The following is a 23,275-nucleotide window of genomic DNA, read 5'->3' on the forward strand; positions in this document are numbered from 1 at the left end:
TCCCACTTGGAAGCCTCCCTGACCTCAACCCCTGTCAGGCCTTTCTCCTTCCTTGATCGGGGCTATCTAGTGGCTCTTCAAATCATTAAGGAAGGAAGGAAATAATGAGGGAAGAGAGGAGAGTAATAATTTTGAGTGAGTAAAATAGTAGCTATGCAGATTATTTTAAAACCAGGATGAATGCATGATAATTTATTAGGGTATTATAGCAGTTGGATTGGATTAATTTTGTGATGTCTTATTAATAAAGTAAAATACAGAATATATATTTAGTTTTCATATCTGCTGCCTTGCCCCTTAAAATCTAACATTCTTCTCTCATGGCAATAGTAGCATCTTTGCACTCTACATTTGCTGTTTACACTGTTTTACAGTCTTCACTGGGGAAAGGAATGAATCATGGATTTCTTGATTTCATCTGGCTAACTACTAAGAGATATACTGTCCAATTTTTTAAAAAAAGTGTAAGCATTTTTAATTGAAACAATATGAGCAAATTAAAAATAAACTCACTAAAGGAGAAAAGAATCCAGAAACTCCCAATAGTTTGTGAGCCTTGAAAGAAGTTAAAAGTGGAAATGTCCTGACATTCTTCTTTTGAAAGGTTGAGCTTAAAAATAAAAGTGACCTGACAAACACAAACCTTGATTAGACATTGAACCATAACATTGCAAAAAAAACAAATAGTCTGAGAACAAATAAGTCTGAAAAAGATAGAGCACTGCTAAGGGGCAGACAATATCTTCCATGGTAAAAAATAACAAATGATGGCTAAATGTATTTCTGCAGGAATTTATGATTAGATAATACTCTGGGGAGGTAAATGGCATAGGTAGCGGGTGTTCTAACTAATGAAAGAACCACAACTTGAAAAGCTTGCTTCTTTGATTGTCTCAGTTATTATTCATTCCTGTAATCTTTCTAACACCTGGAAATACACCACTTTTTACTTACAGGGGCATTACATTTTCAGTTTTTCCATGGCCATTTCTAAGTCTTCAAATTCTAGTTCTTATTTTAAAAGAAGCTAGGTTTTAAATACATAATGAGTTTCTCCGGCTGTTTTTCAGCATCTCTGCTCCTGATTTTCCCTCCTGCCATGATGAAGATATTTCACAGATCTGTTCCTGCACTGGCTGGTGAGTATCAAGTTTCCTGAATGAGAAAATTGATTTAGTCACCAAAAAGCTGCTTTTAGAGCACCTACTATGTGCAGAGACCCCCTTTGACATCACTGCCTCATAAAACATACTTGCAGTCAAAGGGAAAAGATTAGATAATGCATAATAAGTATAGTGTTAAGAATTCTCCTTGTTGATTTGGCTATCTTAATAAGAGTCTTAGTTGCAAGTGACAAAAATTAATTCAGCTTCACTTAGAAAAGGAAGAACCATGGGAAGAATCTTTACAAGTTTCAAAAATGCAGCTGAAGAAATCAGAAAACAAATGTGGGGCACCTGGGTAGCTCAGTCAGTTAAGTGTCCAACTTTGGCTCAGGTCATGATCTTGCAGTTGGTGAGTTCCAGCCCCACCGTGGGCTCTGTGCTGACAGCCCAGAGCCTGGAGCCTGCTTCAGATTCTGTGTCTCCCTCTCTCTCTGCCCCTCACCCCTGCTTGTGCTCGCTCTCTCTCTCTCTCTCTCTCTCTCAAAAATAAACATTAAAAATAAAATAAAATAAAATAAAATAAAATAAAATAAAATAAAATAAAATAAAATAAAATAAAATAAAATAAAATAAAATAAAATAATAAAAAAGAAAACATGTGTGGCTCAGCTGTAGGATACATAGCCAGGATCTGGATGGAGCTGATCTGGATAATGGGTACTTTATATAGAAAAAACTGGATTAAGATAAGGAGACAGTAGTGTGATTATAAGCATCTAGAGTACCAACAATCCCAGTTTTCCTGGGATAATTGTGGTTTTAGCACTGGAAGTCCTCTGTTTTAGGAAACCTTTTAGTCCCAGGGAAACTGGGATGGCTGGTTACCCTTCCGGTAACATTTGGCCAAAATTCTATCCTTGTACAAGAGTGAAATTTAAATATTTTGGTTAAAATCATGGAAAAATATGCTTCATAGTCAATATAGAAAGCCTTGACATTGAGAGGTAAATTCTGTTAAAATAGCAATTTAGCAGGTGCTTTAACTTGTCACTATAGTTAGCCTATTGATCAATCAATCTATGTAGACACAGCTACAGTTAAACTTATTTATATAAAATTTCGCCACATACTTTGTGATCCATACTAAGCTTCCCATTCACCCAACAGTCATCACTGGAATCTTCCTTCTACTACATCTGTTTCTTACCTCACAGTATAGACATTACACCATCTCTAATTTGCTGGCTAATGCCTTCTGATGGGTGCTTTGCTGAGCCTACCTGCATTATCTCATTTAATTCTTCCAACACCTCTATACAATTAACTCTCAGAAATTAAGTTACTTGCTCTTGGTTACATATCTAGTAAGCAGGAGAGCCAAAATTGAATGCATATTTCTTTTGACTCCAGAGTTCATGCTTCAACAAATTCATCCAGATTATTTCTCAGTGATAACTGACATTTTCTTTTTTTAATGTTTATTTTGAGAGAGAGAGAGAGACAGAGAGAGAGAGAGAGAGAGCACGAGAGTGAGCAAGAGGGAGCTCAGGGGGTGGGTGGGCACAGAGAGAGGGAGAGAGAAAATCCCAAGCAGGTTCCACACTGTCAGTACAGAGCTTCACCCAGGGCTCAATCTGACCAACTGTGAGCTCATGACCTGAGCCCAAATCAAGAGTTGGACACTTAACCCACTGAGCCACCCAGGTGTCCCATGGACATTTTTTCAAAACTGTTTTCAGAGAGACAACTCCGTTGAGGGTGTGTCATATATGCTGCAAGAGCTGTCTATTGGGTAGAGTACCAGTTGTCAAACCCAGGGAGCTTTTAAAAGTATCAGTAGCTATATTTTTCCCACAGAAATTCTGACTTAGCTGATTTGATGTAGGTTCTAACCATTTGACAATTTTTAAGAAACCTTATCAGGTGACTCTTGTACAGCTAGACTTGAGAAACCACTGGTGTAGTATATTGACTACTATCTCTGTAGCCATTGAGGCATGAACAATTGAGAACAAGAAGATGATCTGAGAGAAGTTGAATGATTAGGTAGGAATATTATGGAAGATTTAACTACTATTGAATAAACAGCAATTGATTATATCACTTATACGAAGAATGATAATCTTTCTTTTCATGTCAACACTAGTATAATTAATTCAGCCATTTTATTACATTTATTATACCCATCCTGTTGGTCATCTACTCTTAACATGCACAGAAACAAATAAACAACTGAAAAAAAAACAACTTAATAACAAGCCACCTTGTTGCTCCCTTAAATTAGATACCTTCCCTCAATGAAACTGTGCTATATCTGAGAATGAGTGAGAATGGTGCAAATCATATCCTTAACTTTGATTTCTAAAAATACAATTCCAGTTTTGAACTCTTCCCAGGTAAGAGAGAAGTGACTATCAACAAATAGAATAAGGAGAGGATTCTAAGTCTAGACAGCTGGAAAGTAGAAGAGAAATCACAATTCCAGACAGATACGAGTGACGTGCAGGTGCTGAGGTATAAAGCAAGATAAATAGCCATAAAGACAGCAACAATAACCTGAAGATTTTTCATAACCAGAATCCTCTGTCCTAGGGCAATAACATTTCTGGAATCCTGTTAAGGCAGGACCTGATTCTTGGTTTAGCTAGTTTGATTGTCAGATTGAATACTTGAGTGCTGTGGTCTGAGAGACAGTAGGAGAGGAGTGATTTATGGCAGCATAACAGATGACCTTAAATCTTTTTGATTGAATTCTGTCATAGTTAAAGATAGGACCATTATATTCTCTTGAAACAATTAACCAACTTACACTAAATTATCTGCATGACTGTTGATACATAGCAGTTTTTAGGAGTGAAAGAAGGCACACTGAATTCTTCTAATGTTTTCCTTCCCGATTTGCAATGACCACATTGAAATCTGAGTTGAAAATGCTTTCTAGTATAAGACTATATATATCACTTATAGGAAAAACACAAACTGTATGAAAGCAGATGTGGTACTTCGGAATAACACCAACAGGGTAATACAGTTGTTAAATTGGCCCCAAATACCAGCACATACACTTTTTTAAAAAAGGTTGACAGGGAAAACATATCTCTTGGGAGTGTAGGCTAGACTATCTGTCAAAGGGAGAATTGAAACCATATTTCCATTAGAGGTGGTCATTGATCATTTGGTGAAGATTTCTGTAGACAAATTGCATAGACTATGTCATCTTCCACTATCTTATCTTACATATACAGACCTCAGACATTCTTCAAGGAAAGGCAATTTGGCACTCAGAATTCGGGCAGGATTGTTAAAAATGTGATTCCAAGGAAGGAGCTCTATACACATCAGTTGGAGAAAAAGTAGTTGGAGAAAACAGAGGTTGTGTGTTGAATCTGAGCGTCAGTAAATCAGCAATAGTATACTCTAAGGTTTAAGCCCAGAAGTAGCTCCAATTAAAAAAAATTAAGAATTTTATGTGTATTTTGTAGATAAGGGGGGAAAAGAAAAAAACCTGTAAATGAATTAACTGAAAAATTAAAGAAAGATCTCTCTCTCTTTTTTTTTTTTTTAATTTTTACTGGGAATCCCTCAAGCAAATATTACTACATTAAGAGAAATACCTTCGGGGTCCTGGGTGACTTAGTCAGTTAAGCATCCTACTCTTGATCTCAGGTCAGGTCTTGAACTCATGTTCGTGAGTTCAAGCCCAGGCTGGGCTCCATGCTGGATGTGAAAAACAAAACAAAACAAAACAAAACCCCCCAAACCCAGAAATACTTTGAGTCATCTAATGGCCTTTTCAGACATAAATATTCATATATGTAGTATATTAATAACATTATAATCCTTGAACAATAGTAAGAGACAGAAAATGTGTACATCCCTTCTCAGAAAATTGAGTTACCTGTTAAATTTTATAATTTGTTTGGAACAAATGACATAAGTCCTCACATTTTTATTTTACATTTTAAATCTCCTATGTGTATAATGTTTTTTTCCCCTCTGTGTATAATGTTAATATCTATCATAGTATCTACATAGTATTAATGTTTCATATTTGTATACAGGTAAGATAAGAAATAATGTTTATATTCATCATTATCGATATATAATTACTATTTTACTTTCCCCATGGACGTATTTTGTTTCCCTAAGAAGATGAAAACTTGCAGGTGTGGAATGTATGATCTACTTCCCTGTATTCTATGTTGTGTTTAATATAGTGCTATGCCTTTAGTTGATGCACACATTTATTTGCTAATAATCCATAATATGTACCTGGATAACATGCAGGAAATAGCCTAAAGAAATTTGGGGTGTCTGGGTGGCTCAGTCAGTTAAGCATCCAACTCTTGATTTCAGTTCAGGTCATGATCCCAGTGCCATGGGATCGAGCCCTGAGTTGGGCTCCTCAGTGAGTGTGGAGCCTGCTTAAGATTCTCTGTTTCTCTCTCTCTCTCTCTCTCTCTCTCTCTCTCTCTCTCTCTCTCTCTGTCTCTCTCCCTCTCCCTCCCCCTCCCTTCTTCCCTCTCTCTTTCCCTCTCCGCCATTCACTCTCTCAATCTCTCTCTCTAAAATCACAAAATTTAAAAAAAAATTAAAGAAAATTTAAGTATTTAAATAGTATTAAATATTAATGTAATTATTAGTTAATTCCATTAATTCACCTCCTCTGCTAGAGCCAATACCTGAGTTATTAGCAAACTAAAGACAATATGGTATTGTTTGGGAGTGGTATGCATTTTTTTCCCTTTCACTATCAATGTTCAAAATTAACATAAAACAATAAGTGTTAAGTTTTTATTTGTCCTGACTGGTTATCTCAAAAAAAAAAATTTGCAAAGCATTTAATGCCTATATCTCATTGCCAGTGGACTTGAATCACAAGTCCACATATGAAAACACATATGAAAAAAGCGTTTTTTTTTTTTACCTGAAAACAACACAACTTGCTAACTTCTGATCCTTGTGGAGAATGGACGCAAGTATTTTGTTTTGTGGGTCTTTAGTCTGAGCGATTTACATTAACCCATGCCTGCATGTACAAGAGCAAGTAGGGTTCTATGTATCGAATGAGGCAGGAGCTAAGGATGGGGGCAGGTGGGATGAAAAGAGGAACTGAACAGGATGGAAAGGGAACATTACAGCATCTTCCTGTGATTGCTGGCGAGGTGCCCTCTTCCTCTTTCTACCTCTCTGGTTGTGACTGACAGGGTTTTAACTGTGTCACAAATGTTTTTAATCTTGGCCATATTAAAGAATCCTGAAGATAAATGTTTCCTGGTTGGCTCTCAGGGATCAGTCTTGCTTGTGTATATTCATCATGTCTCTAAGCCTTGGTAAGTCACAGTGTGTTAGCTTAGGAAAGAAGATCAGGAAAATACATTTGGGGTCAAATACAATGGTAATTTGGAAACACTTGACTGATCATAGCTTTGACCTAGAGTGTCAGTGTAGGAGGTTTCAAATTATTCACAGTCAAATATTTTAACTCATGTGATTATTTTCACAAATCCTACAATATGGACTGATTGCTCATTCTAGTCGACATAACTTTTTAGCTATTTGCATACACTTGAAAAACATGAGTTTTCAAAATGTTCATATTTTTTGGACTATGAAAGTCTGGACAATTGCAGTGTTGAGTACTCGTATCACTGTCATTGCCTATTCAATTATCAAGTAGGTCTTTTTACTTCATATTGGAGCATTTATTAAATGGGCATTTCCTACATCTACATTCAGCACAGACTTTAATGCTAAAAAACTTTTGACAATGTGATTATTTCCACTGTTCCAAAATTTTAAAATTAATAATAGATCTTAGTGATTCATTGTAGTATTTTAAAAGTTTGTTATGATTATCAGATTATCTCTTTCTGTGAAATAAACTCAAATATCATTAATATTCCTCCTGAAAGTGCTTATTTTTTCCATCTTATGAAAAAAGCACTTTAAATTATCTCTAAGAGTTCCTTTTAGTTTATTAACTCCTATTTCCTCTACCATTGGCTTTTATTTTATTAAAAAAATTTATGTTTATTTATTTTTGAGGAAAAGAGAGGGAGAGAGAGCGAGCGAGCAGGGGAGAGAGGCAGGCAGAGAGAGAAGGAGACACAGAATCAGAAGTAGGCTCCAGGCTCCCAGCTGTCAGCACAGAGCCTGATGTGGGGCTTGAACTCATGAACTGTGAGATCATGACCTGAGCTGAAGTTGGACACTTAAGTAACTAAGCCACCCAGGCGCCCCATCCTCTACCCTTGACTTTTAGATACAGTCTTACTTTAACACACCTTTCCAACATATGCCAGAATAATGCCAGAATATCATGTTTAATATCTATGGTAAGCTCAAGGATATATTTTACATGGAAATGGTTTTTCGTTTTTGTCGGGAGTGACTTCTCTACAGTTTTAATCAAATCTGACTCAAAGAATCGCATCTCCCTGATGATTAGGTAATACAGTTAGGATGAGTGAGAGTCCATCTGCAGGAAATGTAATATGAATTTCATTTACATTTTCATCCAGCCACTCGAACCGTACAGAGTAATGGCAAGATATTTTAAGGAGCCGAGGAGTTATAAAGTTTTCAAAAATAAGTTAACTGAAGAGAGTCATTTGCTTAGATGTTTAAAAACAAAATCATTACACTTGTATTTTAGAGCTCTCCTGAATATGGCTAGTTGTAAAGACAAAGGCTTTAGGAAAACAAAGCATTATTATTATTATTTCCACTGTAAAAATGCCAAATCTAAAGACATATTCACATAGTTAATGCACGCAGTATTTCACTGAATGAACAAAGACAAGACTGTCAGGGCATTTCTCTTTGGTACAAGTCCTTTCCACTGCTTTGGCAAATGTATCACATTTTGAAAGGCCAGATCCTGAGGATAGAATAAAGCAATATAACATTATGAGGAAGAGACTTTTTCTCATGCTGTTATTAACATCCATCAAAAAACCAGTGTATTTTTTAATACTATTTTCAAACTGACTCCTTCCCATCAAACAAAATCACTTATGACTTCATTCATGAAAACAGGCTTTTGGTTTCCCATCAGTAAGTGGCAACCTGTTTTTGCCAACCCAACCAACAAGTCAGTCTATTTTACATCTGATATAAAATGCAGTTTCAGTCAGCGAAATCATTTATAGGAATAAAGCAAGAGAAGAAAGCTTGAAGTAGACAGAGGCTAACTATATTTAATCCACTGTGCATATTGGCCCATCCCAATGGAATCAGACATAAGTATTTCCCTAACTAAGCCTTCCTTCACCATTTCGAATGGAGTTATGAAGTATGTTTATTATGAACTTTTGAACTGTCTGAACTTATTCTACCCACTGAAATATTGCCCTGAAAATGCTCTTTTCAGCTAGTAACATGACAGCAAAAGCTGTGCTCTGTATCATTCAGCTGGAAGGTATTACTCTGAGAATTACATTTACTGGCATTAGCCTGGGTTCCTTGAAAATAGGTAAGCGGCATGGTGAATAATTAATATTGGCAGAGTCATTATAAACCTCTGTAGATAGACTCTAATGTACTCTACTGTGGTACGTCCCAAGTACAAAGCAGCTTTGATTTAATTCATTGTCCATTCCAGATTTGTTTTTCTTTTACTAGCCTGCCCTCTATGCAAGACATCATATAAATAAAATGACTGTTTCTGGCTTGAATCATCACTAGACTTGAGTTAGTGGTTGCATGAAAGGCTAATTTAAACAACAGCAGGGCCACTTCCTTATAAAGAAGATGACCATCCTTGGCAGTAATGCTCTGTCCAATTAGAATGAATCATATTCACGTTATATGTAAAATATATCATACCAAGGTAAACTAAGAATTTGCTCTCATAGAGCAAGAATGAAAGAGAGCTTCAAAGGTCGTTACCCTGTCTTCTAGCTTTCTGAGGGCTACAATTAAAAAGTCCTCAAGAATTATCTGCCAAGTCCTTAAAATTATTCAGACAAGTAGGCACCATGGTCTCCTTCTGTAAGTCATTACCAGGTCTGCCAGGCTTTATAGGCAGTAAGGTCTGCTTGCTATTTAACCCAGCCCTGAAAATAGTCTCTGGCCCAAGTACAGTGGTTCCAGAAAAAGATAGGCAGTGGATCTAATTTTAAAAATGGGATGGGAATAAAACAATTTAATTTTTTCTCTCTCCACTTTCCGGGACTTTTCCTTTTGATTTTCTTAGTAACCAGCCGTTTTGAAAAGCCTTAGCCTTTTAAACTAGTGGGACAGTCTCTAATATTACAATGTGGAACTTTGGCTGGACCTAACTGTACCCCAAATTAAAATATATTCCCTGAAGAAGAGTTTACAGAGAAGAGCAGCCACAGCCTGTAACATAACCCCCTGTCCTATCCCCCAGATACAACAAAATAATAATAATAATAATTTACATTTACTGAGAGCTTACTATGTATTAAGTGTCAATTTAAGACCCTCCAATGTACTAAATCCTCACAGTCCCCTGTGAGATTATTCTTCCCATTTGACAAGTGAAAGCATGAGGTTCTGAGGAGGTCAGCAACTGAGGAGGTCAGTGGGTGCTTAAATCACCCACTGTTCAGTGGCAGAACTTGGGTTTGAACTCAGGCATTTTGAAGCCAAGATCTGTATTTAACTCTAACCATTTGATAATTAAGAGTTTATATATTTCTAAGCTTTTGGGTGAAAAACAGATAAAAAGCACAGAACAAAGTGGAGAGCATCATAGTAACTATTAGGAATTTGTGTAGGTAAATAATTGTCTCCATAATTTATTTATTTTGAGAGAGAGAGAGAGCACAAGCAAGGGAGAGGCAGAGAGAAGGAGAGACTGAATCTCAAGCAGGCTCTGTGCGGTTAGCGCAAAGCCCAACGCAGGGCTCAAGCTCTTGAACTGTGAGATCGTGACCTGAGCCAAAACCAAGAGTTGGATACTCAACCAACTGAGCCACCCACGCACCCCTAATTGTCTCCATATTTCTAATAGGATTATGATTGATCTTTTGAGCTGGTGAGAGGCCACTTATCCTGTAGAGGCAGGAGAATTCTAAGGAATGGTTCTGGTACACTGTAACTCGCCATTTACTTTATAACAAATCCTGAGCTATATAAGTGATTGGAATGGTCTGTTTCAATGTAAGATTTTTAAATATGATAATGAAACTTTTCTTGGTGCCAGGAAGGAATATTCCAACAGGAAATTACTCATTCTTGAAGTTAATAATCCCTTAACTCCTTAATCCCATCAATGGGTTACTTAACAATGTTTCCAAACATTTTTGTTTATTTGTTTTCTCAAGTCAGCAGTCTTTTCCTTAATTTTTATAAAATATGATTTCAAACCTCCATCTTCTTGACACCTCTGACCCTCCATCTCCTCCTTCAATTTTGGTGATAGCTAGATATCGTACTTTAATGAGAATAGGATGATGTAAAAATTGCAATTTTCTCTTCTCCACCACTGAAATGACAAACATGCTTAACTTTTCTGATTTTCACTCCTTTCCGAGACTAGTCCTTCCACTTGTCCTAGGAACCATGTTCTATAGATTGCTCCCTCTCTTTTTCCTTTCCTCCCTCTGCTTCTCTTACCTTTGTATTAATCTATGTATATACATGACTATCTCTCTTATTCTAAAACTAAATAAACAATGCAAAATAACATTATCCTTTGACCTACTGTCTACCTCCAATCACCTCCTTATTTCTCTCGTTGGATGCAAATTTCACAAGTGTTGTCTAGTTACCTTCTTAGCTTGTTAACCTCCTAAAGCATTTCTCTTTTAATGCTTTCTGATTTCTGTCCCACAGTTTCATTAATATTTCTGTTGTCAAAGTTACCACCTCTGCTATACAAAATGCAGTGAATAGTTCTTAGTCTCTTTTGGCATCATTTACTACTGTTGAGTATGCCTTTCATGAAACAGTCTATTCTCTGGACTGCCATGACACCACACTAGCTTGGTTTGCTTCTTTCTTTTTTTGCTCTCACCCAGTGTCCTTACATGTTCTTCTTCCACTTGAAATGCAATTTTATCTTCCATTTTCTTCTCTCTTGTTGGAGAGGGGGCGTTCGGAATTCCCCTGAAAACTGCATCCAACTTCATGACTCTAATTCCCAACTATATGCTAATGATTTCCAAATAAATAATTCCAACCAGATACTTCTCATTAGCATCAGATATACTCATATACTCATCCAACTTCCTGTAGGATACCACATGTTATTCTGTCCAACTCCTAAAATTTAACACACGGCAAAACAGATACACTCATTTTTCTCTGCAATTCTCTTTGTGTTTTCTACCTCAGCCAATAGTTTGCTCAATTCCCAACCGTAAACTCTGGTGTTATTCTTGATTTTCCTCCTTTTCATCCCTCATAACCATTCAATCTCCATGTCCTGGGTGGTTAGTCTCTTACGAATCTTTAAATCAGTCAGTTTTTCACCATAGCTGTGACTGACTCAAGCTACTACCATCTCTCACCTGGATTCCTGCAACAGTATCCTCATTTTTTTCTCAACCTTTAATGTTGCCCATCACATTTCCTGGATCATATCCTCTCAAAAGGCATCCCTGATCATATCATGCTCCTGCTTAACATTCTTCAGTGGCAACCATTGTTTTTCACTAAACCTCAAATTAACAGAATTTACAAAACACCCCAATCAAGCCTTTGCTCAGTTCTCCAGACTTGCCTTGTGGCAGATTAAGTGCTTTCCATTTCTTGAACACATCATATTTCTATGAGCTCTGGGCTTTCCATCCATTGTTTTCTTGATATTCAACATACATTTCTCCAACATTCTTTGACTTTCTTTTTTATTTATTTTTTTAAGTTTATTTTGAGAGAGAGTGCACATGTGACAGTGGGAGAGGGGCAGACAGAGAGGGAGAAAGAGAGAATCTCAAGCAGGCTCCATGCTGTCAGCCCAAACCAGACCTGGGGCTTGATCCCATGAACCATCAGATAATGACCTGAGCAGAAATCAAGAGTCAGATGCTCAACCAACTGAGCCACTCAGGTGTCCCTTTTTCGACTTTCTTTTATAAATTGTGTAGATCAGTTTTTCCTTGTGATACTTTAAAACAATTTTTTTAATGTTTATTTATTTTTGAGAGAGAGAGACAGAGGCAAAATGTGAGTGGGGAAAGGGCAGAGAGAAATGGAGACATGGAATCTGAAGCAGGCTCCAGGCTCTGAGCTGTCAGCACAGAGCTGGATGTGGGCCCCGAACCCACCAACTGTGAGATCATGACCTGAACCGAAGTCCAACGCTTAACCCACTGAGCCACCCAGGCACCCCCCTGGGATACTTTTCCTTAAGTATTAAATCTGGGTTAGGCATTATTGGTATGGGTTTCCAATAGCATTCAGGTCTTCCCTGTCAGAATTCCCTTCCCACCATGTACACTATTTATAGTCATGCCATTTTAAATTATAAGCTTAATGAAGGCAAGACACTTATCTGGGTTCTTTGTGATAGGTATATGGGCTTATACACTTTCAGGCAATCTGTACTTAAATCCACTTGTTGAATACAAAACTAGATAATAAAAGCAACTTCATCTTTGGACAATAAAATTTATTATAGGAAATATGTGTATGTCTTGCTATACACACACACACATATAAATTTAGCGATACTTTGCAATACAATATGTGGGTCTGGACTATAGGCATTTGAAACTCTACATTTGTGCCATCATAATTTATCTGATCCTGTGATTTTAAAGTCTGTGATTTTAAATCTTCCCAAGGTTGAGATGGGAATGTTTCAGGAGTCATTTAATTTTGGATACTTGGGGTCGCTGCAAAATGTGGCCGGGTCCCCGGAAGAACAACAGTAAGGTAGTTGGGCTGCTATCCATTCACTTTCTTTCCCCAGGGAACAAAAAGGTGTCAGGCAATGTGGTCTGTTTGGTCTGCTGCCTCTCTGGATAAACCGACCAATGATGTTTGCTTGGAAGAAGGGACTTTATATCTGAAATACCTTCTGCAGGATTTCCCTGGGCAAAGAATTACCTATGGGAAATCAAGTCCATAATTTAGAAGGCATGGATCCCTGGAGAATGGCGTGTAAGCCATGTAGTTCTTTGGGGTATAAAATGAAGATGTTTCATAACTGAAAGCTAAGTGAAACACCCCTGGTTGTGTGAAGAACCTCAAGAAACTCAGAGACCACACCTTTTCTGGGCCAAAATAAAACATCTGATGCAGGACAAAGGGCCTGAGAAAATGCTTTAAATGTCCTAAACCTCTCTCTGCTCCTTCTGAGCACTTTTATATTATTCCATATGGGAAAAGATCTCTGATTCTTGTTAAGTCCAATAGGACCATCTGATCCTATGTGGTGGTTTTGATTCAATACTACTTTAGGATAATTTAGCAGTTTTCTGTTGATATTTATAAGATAGTACATGACTTTATCAAGGCAGCTGGATTTATGATTCTCAATTTCCTTATGCAGAAATTTTTAGTTTTTCCATTTGATTATAAAATATTTGAAGGAAAATTCAAGCTCAGCTCTACAATTCATTTGTAACCCTAACAATTATTTTGTGAATTTTGAGAGGATTTAAATGGCTTTAAGTTTTATTTTGAAAAGCATACATATTCTTTCAGAGAACAGTGCTAAGGAGAGAAGTGAGTAATTGCTGAATTGAGAATTACAGATGGATAATTTCATTAGATATTTTAATTGAATATCTTTGAATAAAGTCCATCACACATTGCACTTGGCCTTACAATGTCAAAAAAACTAAGTATCCATTTATTACAAATGGACTGTGGTGACATTAGCTATTCTGGGAGTTCCTGGAAATATGGTTATTCTATCTACCTCTTAAAGGGAACAATGGATATTTATTGCCACAGAGGCTCTGATGAGTGGATGGAGGAAGGAATAAAAGAGGGGGAGCAGGAGTGAGTTATGAGAACAAGATGTATTGCCATGTTTGCAGCAAAGGCGGATTGAACACAACGAGTCTCAGAAGATAGCATATAAATCAGGATATTCTGACATAACAATATAGGAGAGGTCTTTTAATGGAACTGATTTCATAGTCTTGGTGAGTCATAAAAAGTCTATTTGAAAAACTGCAATAATAATTAGACATCTGCCAAGTTTTCACTATCAACGTTTGCTGGAGGACTGAAAACTTTCTGGAAATGTGTTTTTTAAAGATTTTCTGAGCTAATCACAAAAGTTCTTTTTTTTTCCTTTTTTTTTATTAGAGTATCCTGTGTAAACCCTTTAAACAAAAAGTATTAACACTCTGAGAAGTAAGGGGAAATGTGGCATGGCTCCCTCTTGGAATTTTTGCTCAGTTAAAGAAGACAGGAAAGATTTTAACTCTACTGAAATGCTGTTGTAATTTAAAAATTTATTTTTTATTTTTTTTACATTTATTTATTTTTGATAGAGAGAGACAGAGCACAAGTAGGGGAGGGGCAGAGAGAGAGAAGGAGACACAGAATCCGAAGCAGGCCCCAGGCTCCGAGTTGTCAGCACAGAGCCCCACGCGGGGCTCAAACTCACAAACGGTGAGATCCTGACCTGAGCCGAAGTCGGACGCTTAACCGACTGAGCCAGCCAGGTGCCCCTGTTGTAATTTTAAAGAAGCCAAATTACTACAAGCACTTTAAAGTTCCTGTGCCATCTCTAAAACTGTGCTTTGTAACAATCAAATTGGAATTTGAATCTTGCAGATATACCTTCTAAGAAATTAGCAAGCAAGGGTGGAAGGAAACATATTTGCTCCGTTTAACACAACACAAAAAAATTTATGTTAAATACATTAAATTTTGAGAAGTGTGAAAATTCCAATTTTGACATCCCATCAGCAGAAATTTTTTATTCATTGTTTTCTAAAAAATGAGTAAATTGGACTTTTCTGAAATATACTCGAGGAATGATCTCATGAATTAGGAGTCCTGTGAAGGAAATTTTTTTCCCTGCCCACTCACAAGCAATTGCCATTTTATTTTCATAGCATGTTTTGATTTGTTTTTATGTGTGTATACAACACATTCAGAGATGGTAAAAGACAGGTCTTATAATAGTTTATGATGCTTCCATGAATTTAAGAACATTTCTTTACCTCCAACCAAAATGTTAAACAAATGTATAAAACTAGTAAGTTTGGGGCTATCAGTGTATTCTGAAATGCTTCTTGAGCACAGTATAGCCATTGAGTTCATACTCTTTCTTCTATAACTTTAGTCTGAGAGAGAAAGGCTGAAATGTGAGCCATTTTATCCTCTCAGAATGAGGTCCAGGCAGGTAACTGAAATGAGTGAAGGGGACCAGATGACAGGTGAAAGAAACAGCTCCAGGTAATATCTAAATGATTCAGTCTGTACTCATCTCAGCTGATGGTGGTCATGCAGGTGTATATAGGCCCAATGGGATAGAATCTTCCATCTCAAGAGCATTTCTAAATCCCTACTGATACGTGAAGTTTTTCAATTTTAAATACTGACGAGACAAATCCCGAACGTAGATGATTCGTGGCACAGTAGTTGCCAGTTTTCCCACATCTAGTATTAGGGACTGTATATTCTACATTCCTTGCAAACTAAAAACAACAGTAACAACAACAACAACAACAGCAACAACAACAAAACCCTGAAATGTATCAACCAAAAGTTAATTAGCTTATCTTCTTGAAGTAACATCTTCCCTGAACTCTATTTAATGTTGTATATTTAGGCCTCATTGAGAATTGATACATAAAACAACACTAGAAAGAAATATACCTGAATATGCTATAAAACTTGTCAATAGACATGGTCTATTAGGTATGAAATGTTACTCATATAAGGATTCATAAAACACATTTATTTTAGAATTCAACCACTAATTTTTTAAAAGATAATGAGAATTACATAATACACAATATTTTAAGAATGAGGAAACAGGGGCACCTGAGTGGCTCAGTTGGTTAAGCATCTGACTTTGTCTCAGGTCATGATCTACGGTTCATGAGTTTGAGCCCTGTGCTGGGCGCTGTGCTGTAACTTCAGAGCCCGGAGCCTGCTTCAGATTCTGTGTCTCCCCCTCTCTCTGTCCTTTGCTGGCTCACACTCTGTATCTCTGTCCCTCAAAAATAAATAAACATTAAAAAAATTTTTAAAAAGAATGAGGAAATAAGGAAGTGCCCTCAAAATTCAGTCTCAATCATGGTAATGGTATGACTTCAAGAGAGTGATCTTTAGTATCCATCTCATGTATAGAATTTCAGGTTTCCTATTCTCTCTTAAAAGCTTGGTGTGTGTGTGTACAGTTATGCATGTATATATATGTACATATATGTATGTGTATATGCATACATAAAAATGTAGATGTAAGTGTGTGTGTGTGTGTGTGTGTGTGTGTGTGTGTGTGTGTTTGTAAATTTTAAGTATTAGTCACCTTCATTCTTTGGAAGCTGAGATAAATTTTAGATCAACATTTATAAAAAGCACTTTGGAAATTTCTAAAAAACAATTTGGAATTTTGATCCTTTATCAGAATCTTAAGACATTTGGATAAGAGCCTAAGAGGTGATAAAATTAGAAAGTGGAAAATGCTCTTTAAGTGCCCTTCCTTTGCTTAACTAATCTACCCTAGTTTATTAAGAGATGATAATGGTTTAATATTCTTCCTCTGGAAAAGTCTTATATTTTAATAAATATATTTACTCCAAGCCTGAAGAAATATGAAACAGAGGTAATAGTAGACAATATTAGAGAAGACATTTGAAATGCCTGCAGATATAAACATTGGCTTTACTCTGCGTTCTTACCTATGTAGCCTCCTTTAGATAGATCAGCATATGTTTAGGAAAATTATATTTATTGTTGAAGATAATTATGTGGGCAACTTTAGCCAGAAAATAAATATCTCAAGGAAATTTTGGAATTATTAGATTACATTTGTTTTATTTTTTTTTTTATTTTTTATTTTTTTTTCAACGTTTATTTATTTTTGGGACAGAGGGAGACAGAGCATGAACGGGGGAGGGGCAGAGAGAGAGGGAGACACAGAATCGGAAACAGGCTCCAGGCTCTGAGCCATCAGCCCAGAGCCTGACGCAGGGCTCGAACTCACGGACCGCGAGATTGTGACCTGGCTGAAGTCGGATGCTTAACCGACTGCGCCACCCAGGCGCCCCTACATTTGTTTTAAAATGAGATATTTTGGAAGTACCTGGGTGGCGCAGTCGGTTAAGCATCCGAGTCTTGATTTCAGGTCATGATCTCATGGTCTTGGGATTGAGCCCCCACATCGGGCTCAAATGTAGAGTTTGCTTAAGATTCTCTCTCCCTCTCTCTCTGCCCCTCCCTTGCTCTCTCTCTTTCTCTCTCCTTTCCCTCTCCTTCCCTCAAAAATAAAAATAAAATGGTATTTTTTTCTTAAATTCACCAGGCAAAACTTTTTTCACCAGGATTATATTTTTGGGGTGGGGTACAACTTTGTGTGTATTGTAGGTATGCTTAAACTTTGTGTTTGAGAACAGCTTCAACGTGTTTTTAATCTTTGTATCCTTTGTACCCTATGGACAATAACAGGGATATTGTATGTTTCCTATAAAGGCTCATTGAAACTTTATTAAAAGTATACTGTATTTAAATAATTTTGAAGACATAGTGACATCAAAAATATTTTATGCATTACTGTATACTTATGAACCAATTCCAACATATTTTACTGATAAAGTTTATTTCATACTGGAAACAATGTTTCTAAATGGTTATTGAGTAATTGCCCCCTTCCTATATTTTGATAATCAACGGAATTAGATAAGTAAATATTGTATTACAATTTCATATTTAATAAGACCAATATTGGTTAACTCCTGAGATGTTCATAAAGCATAATGAGAATGCTATAAACCAGTCTTGAAGAATATTAAAAACATGCATATTTCCAAGTTTGGATTCAGGTATATACATTTAAGTACTTTCCATTTATGTTACATATTATTGCACATGCTTCTGCTGTGATCATCCTAATTGTCTGACTTTTCACTGACTCCAGGAAGAACATTTTGTTTCAGTGATTCCGAGAAAATGTTTTTCCTAGTATCACTAATCTAGTTCAGTTAGATAGGGCTTTTTTTTTTTTTTGCCCGTAAAAGGGGTTTTATATTCTCGATGTAAGGGTTTATCCCTGTCCTGAGTGAATAATGGATTAAAAGATGGAGTTGCCAGTCTCCCTTCCTTCTTCCCCTCCCCAGTTTCTAATCTTCACAGGAGGAAGATTTGTACTCAGGTAAAAAAAAAGCTCAGTAGTCACAAGTTTGCATCACTTTTCAGAAAGTGAAGGTGAATTATATTTTTAGATCTCCAAATGGCTACAAATTGGGTATCCCTAGGAATTGGTAGAGTGCATATTAATTAATTTATCCCAAATGCTACTTGTAATTAAGACCAGTTCAGAGGAAGACCTCCTCCTCACATAAAAATTTGCATTCTTCTTTCATCAGTTTGCCTTGCTGTAAGCCCTTTACTTATCTTCACACATTATTTATAAAGAACATTGCTCTTTCCGTTCTCCATTCAATTCCGTGTTTCTCTGCCAAGTCTCATCCAGGCATCTGACACGTAACAAGCAGATACATAATTGTGCAGACTGATAGCTAATGAATAATTACTTTTTCTCTTCATTCACTTTAAAGAACATTTCTGTGGTAAAGAAGTTACTCCTGTCAGAATGTAATCACGTTGCATGGGGGGAAGGGAACCAAGTGTGTGAATTCATTAACATCTAGGAATTACTTGCCAGTCAGACTGAGTTAAGAGCTGGATGGGGACTTTCGAATTTGGTGTCTATTTAGAATTCTTCACTGTACAGGTCTACCATTGCCAAACATATACAAAATGTTCACATTCCCATGGGGCATAGTGAAAAAGTCAAGTTGTTCACTGAAGGTCTGTATTTTCATTTTAGCTTTGCTACTATTTGCATATCGTCTTTGAGACTCAGAGGAAGTCACTTGACGTCCATAAGCTTTTGCTTCCTCAGTCATGCCAGCCTTCTTTCATAGAATCCACAGGAGATTCAAATGAGATGATATATATAAAATTATTTCGCAGCCTAAAAAATAATATGTAAAGGTCAGGGCTTTTGCTCTTGTTGCTGCTTATTGGATTCTCTAAACATTCTGTGAGATAATGAAGGCAGATTCATTCATCTATTAAACAAATTGTTATTATTCACATACAGTGTACTCAGTGCTGATCATTCAACAGTGATTAAATTAAACAGGGGCTTCTGCCTCCCTGGAGCTTCTGCCCTACTATCAGAAATGGAGGATATCTAGTTAAACCTATCCTACGTGACGATCATTTCTGTCCCTTATTCACTGATGGTGACAATGAGACAGGGTGATGGGTTCATGACTGCTTAAGATGTGAATTCAGAATGTTCACTCTGAAAAGTAGACATGAACTGAGATCGGAGTGATGAACAGGATCCAGTTACTCGAAGAACAGGTAGAAGAATATTTTAACAAAGGAAAGGCTGAGTGATCAAGGGATAGGAAGAAGACCTATGGAGCTGAACATAGTGAGTTAGGGGGAGGATGGCAGAAAATCTTCCTGTGTGGAGTTTTCTTTGCAGCCCATCCTGGACATTCTTGAGAGTCCCTGCTATGCATTCCCACCATGACCCCTGTTTCGTTTATCATATCACATTTGACTGTCATTGCTTTTTTTTTCTCATTTCTCATGGAAGTTTTATTTTACCTTTATAAGAAATAATGTAATTGTTTAACCTTCTGTTACTTTCATTCGACTCTGAGCTGGGAGAAAAGCCAGGAATATTTCTTTCTTTCTCCTCATTGTATCCCCAGCACTCTGGTCCCTATTGGATGCAGAAAATTATTTGCTGAAATGGAAGAACTATTCAATCAGCTAATGAAGTACTATCCGGGTCAGCTAAATTCATTGTCTTCAGAATATTTAGTCCAGTATTCTTTCCACTATTCCTTACCACCTTCATTAGGTGGAAGTGATCCCTGCCTTAAAGGTCTGACAAAGGTCTTCTATTTTCTAATTTAATATAGACTAGTGAGGATATGCAATTATTAGTGAAATTCCTGAAGTAAAGGCAAAGGCTTATTCTAGTTAGGGTAACATTTGTGGAGAACTTCTGTGGGATGAAATAAGACAGATGTATAGGGTTTGTGTGAATTAACATTTATTAGTAAAAGCGAATATTTCTGGGATGCCTGGGTGGCTCAGTCGGTTAAGCATCTGACTTCAGCTCATGTCATGATCTCACAGTCTGTGAGTTTGAGCCCCTCATCGGGCTCTGTGCTGACAGCTCAGAGCCTGGAGCCTGCTTTGGATTCTGTGTCTCCCTCTCTCTCTGCCCCTCCCCTGCTCACACTGTTTCTCTCTCTCAAAAAGAAAAATGAACATTAAGAAAAAAAAAATTTTAAAGTGAATATTTCTACATGTTGTATAAGTTAAAGTACACAATTTCCGTTCCTGGAAGGTATGCCCATTTTATTTATTTATTTATTTTAAAAAAAAATTTTTTTTCAACGTTTATTTATTTTTGCGACAGAGAGAGACAGAGCATGAACGGGGGAGGGGCAGAGAGAGAGGGAGACACAGAATCGGAAACAGGCTCCAGGCTCTGAGCCATCAGCCCAGAGCCTGACGTGGGGCTCGAACTCACAGACCGCGAGATTGTGACCTGGCTGAAGTCGGACGCTTAACCGACTGCGCCACCCAGGCGCCCCTTTTTTTTTTTTTAATTTTTTTTTTAATTTTTTTTTTTTTTAGGTATGCCCATTTTAAAACAAGACCAGTGTGTTTGAGTCACTCATTCAAAATCATAAAGGTATAAGTTGCCTATTTAAGGTTTCACATCCAGGTTATTTTTACCCATTTACTATGCTGTACTTTGTATTTGCATAGTACTCTATGTTGCTACTGGACTGTTATCAAAAAATCACATGTTTTTGTGTCTTTTTTTTTTTTTTAAGATTATAGGTGTGTAGATGTTGATTTATTCACTTCCACTCTCTTGCTGGGTTGTCTGTGTAAGTTTTGAGATGCCTGTGGCCTGATGGCTGGGTCCAGCGAACTTGGGGGTCTTCTAGCCATAAATGTAAACAAACTTCAGTGGAAATTGACCCTATGATGTTAGACTTACTAACATCAAGATCAAGTTCTCATTAAAGAAAATGTGAAAGACGGATTTAAAGTGGGTGTGGATGGAGATATAAAGTTGGCTTCTATAACTCTTGAAACAAATAAGAAATGGTGCTGAGATTTTAGAAGAAATGCAGAAAGAGAGCTGCTACCACCTTGTTTTCTGGTTGCTACCAGGCCATCAGTTTAGTGCTAATCCTTTAATAATGCACCATAAATGTAGTTATCTAAATAATCACAATTCATTATTTTTAGCGCTCGCATTTTAATCCCTTTTTTGACGCATGTTCACTATAACAAATTTGAATAATTAGAAAAAAATTTTTTCTTGTTTCATGAACTCCAACTGTTTAGCTACAAATTGTTTCCACTTCTGCATTCTCTTTACTTATGGAGAATTCATTCTCTGTGCAATAGTCAGTTGGAAGAAGGAATTGATTTTAGGGTATAAGTCTTGAAATTTGGAAAAAACACAGATGCAGAGTTTAAAACTTTGATATATGATTAATACTATAGCTTACATTAGACTTTAGAAATTATAAAAAAAAAGGACAGGTACGGTAGCTAATAATAACACTATGAAAACTTTTTAGTAAAACATTTAATATAACTGTTACCTTTCCTGATGATGCAATTTATCAAAGTATTATAGAATAATTACAAACTTGGTCTTCATAGTTTTTAGGCAAGCAATTTTATTTAGACAAATTTAGTGTGATATTACGTATGAAATATAATAACAATTCAGAATTATTGAAATTCTTTTGGATAATAAAATTACTATCAAATGACTAGAATTATGATTCAATATAAAAAGTTCTTCTATAAAGTTCTGCTAAAAATACTTTCCACTCAAAACTATGAGTCACAAATAATGAGGAAAGAGGAAAGATGAAAGTCCTAACCATCTTGCATTTGAGACAGAGAAATTATACAGTGAACATCAAAGAGATGGAAGCATACTTATTGAATGGGAATTTTCCAATTCATATCACTGATCACACTTCAAGAGAGAGCCACAAAGTATTTCCTCTAATTTAAATTGTAGTCACAACTTATAAGCTATCTTCTTGATTTTGTTTAAAGTTAACTATAGGATCAGGGGGGGAAGATGCCTGGAGAATTTTCATAACATCAAGAAAAATTTGTGCAGTATAAGGCAGCCAAGAAGTTCTTTAACTTGCTTTGCAGCTAACTACACAGACTTCCTGAATTTTCTATTATAAGGCCTGGATGTTATAAGTGGTATATCCTCTGTCCAATAAACACATCTTCTCTTTTCTCATCTTCTCTATGACGGTTTAGATGAGATCAAGTCACCACTTGAACTAAGAAAACTCATCTTCCAAATTATTGACCTTAGCTGTTTCAGGCCTTCTTGACTGGATCTTGTTCTCAGACTTAACAACCTTCTTCTATTCCATCTTGTCTCTTGTCTCTGTTTTGGTATCTTACCTGCAACAACAGTTACAGACCAGAGATATTCTCTCTGTCAGTATTGGACTTTCAGATCTTCTCTGATTGGCCAACTGCACCTGTGAGGATTAATTTTATATGTCACCTTGCCTCAGCTAAGGGATACCCAGCCAGCTGGCCAAACATTATTTCTAGATGTGTCTGTGAGGGTATTTCCAAAAGAGATTAGCATTTGAATCAGTAGACTGAGTAAAGAAATTGCCCTCCTTAAGGCAGATGGACCTTATCCAATCTGTTGAGGGCCTGAATAGAGCAGAAAATAGAAGGGTGAATTCACTTTCTTTGCTTAGGCTGGGATGTCCATCTTCTCCTGACCTTGGACACCAGTGCTCTTTGGACTTGGATTGGGATTTTTACCATTGTCTTGCCTGTTCTCAGGCCTTCCAACCTAGAATGAGTTGCATCACTGGCTTTCTTGGTTCTCTTTCTTATAGATGTTATTTCTTGAGACTTATTGGTTCCATTATCATGTGAGGCAATTCTTATGATAAATCTCTCTGTATATATAAATATATATATATGTATTTGTATTTATATTTATA

General features: G+C 36.6%; 1 long non-coding RNA gene across 1 annotated transcript in view; it reads left to right on the forward strand.

Annotated features, from left to right (window-relative positions):
- Window positions 1–23,275, forward strand: part of LOC123386664 — a 161,301-nt gene that overhangs the window by 67,737 nt on the left and 70,289 nt on the right. Inside the window, exon 2 of the long non-coding RNA XR_006600910.1 lies at window positions 1,071–1,139. This is a non-coding gene — a long non-coding RNA (uncharacterized LOC123386664). The remainder of the gene's footprint in view (window positions 1–1,070; window positions 1,140–23,275) is intronic.

The sequence above is a fragment of the Felis catus genome, chromosome B4 (genome assembly GCF_018350175.1).
Source record: "Felis catus isolate Fca126 chromosome B4, F.catus_Fca126_mat1.0, whole genome shotgun sequence".
In the NCBI taxonomy this organism is placed as follows: domain Eukaryota; kingdom Metazoa; phylum Chordata; class Mammalia; order Carnivora; family Felidae; genus Felis; species Felis catus.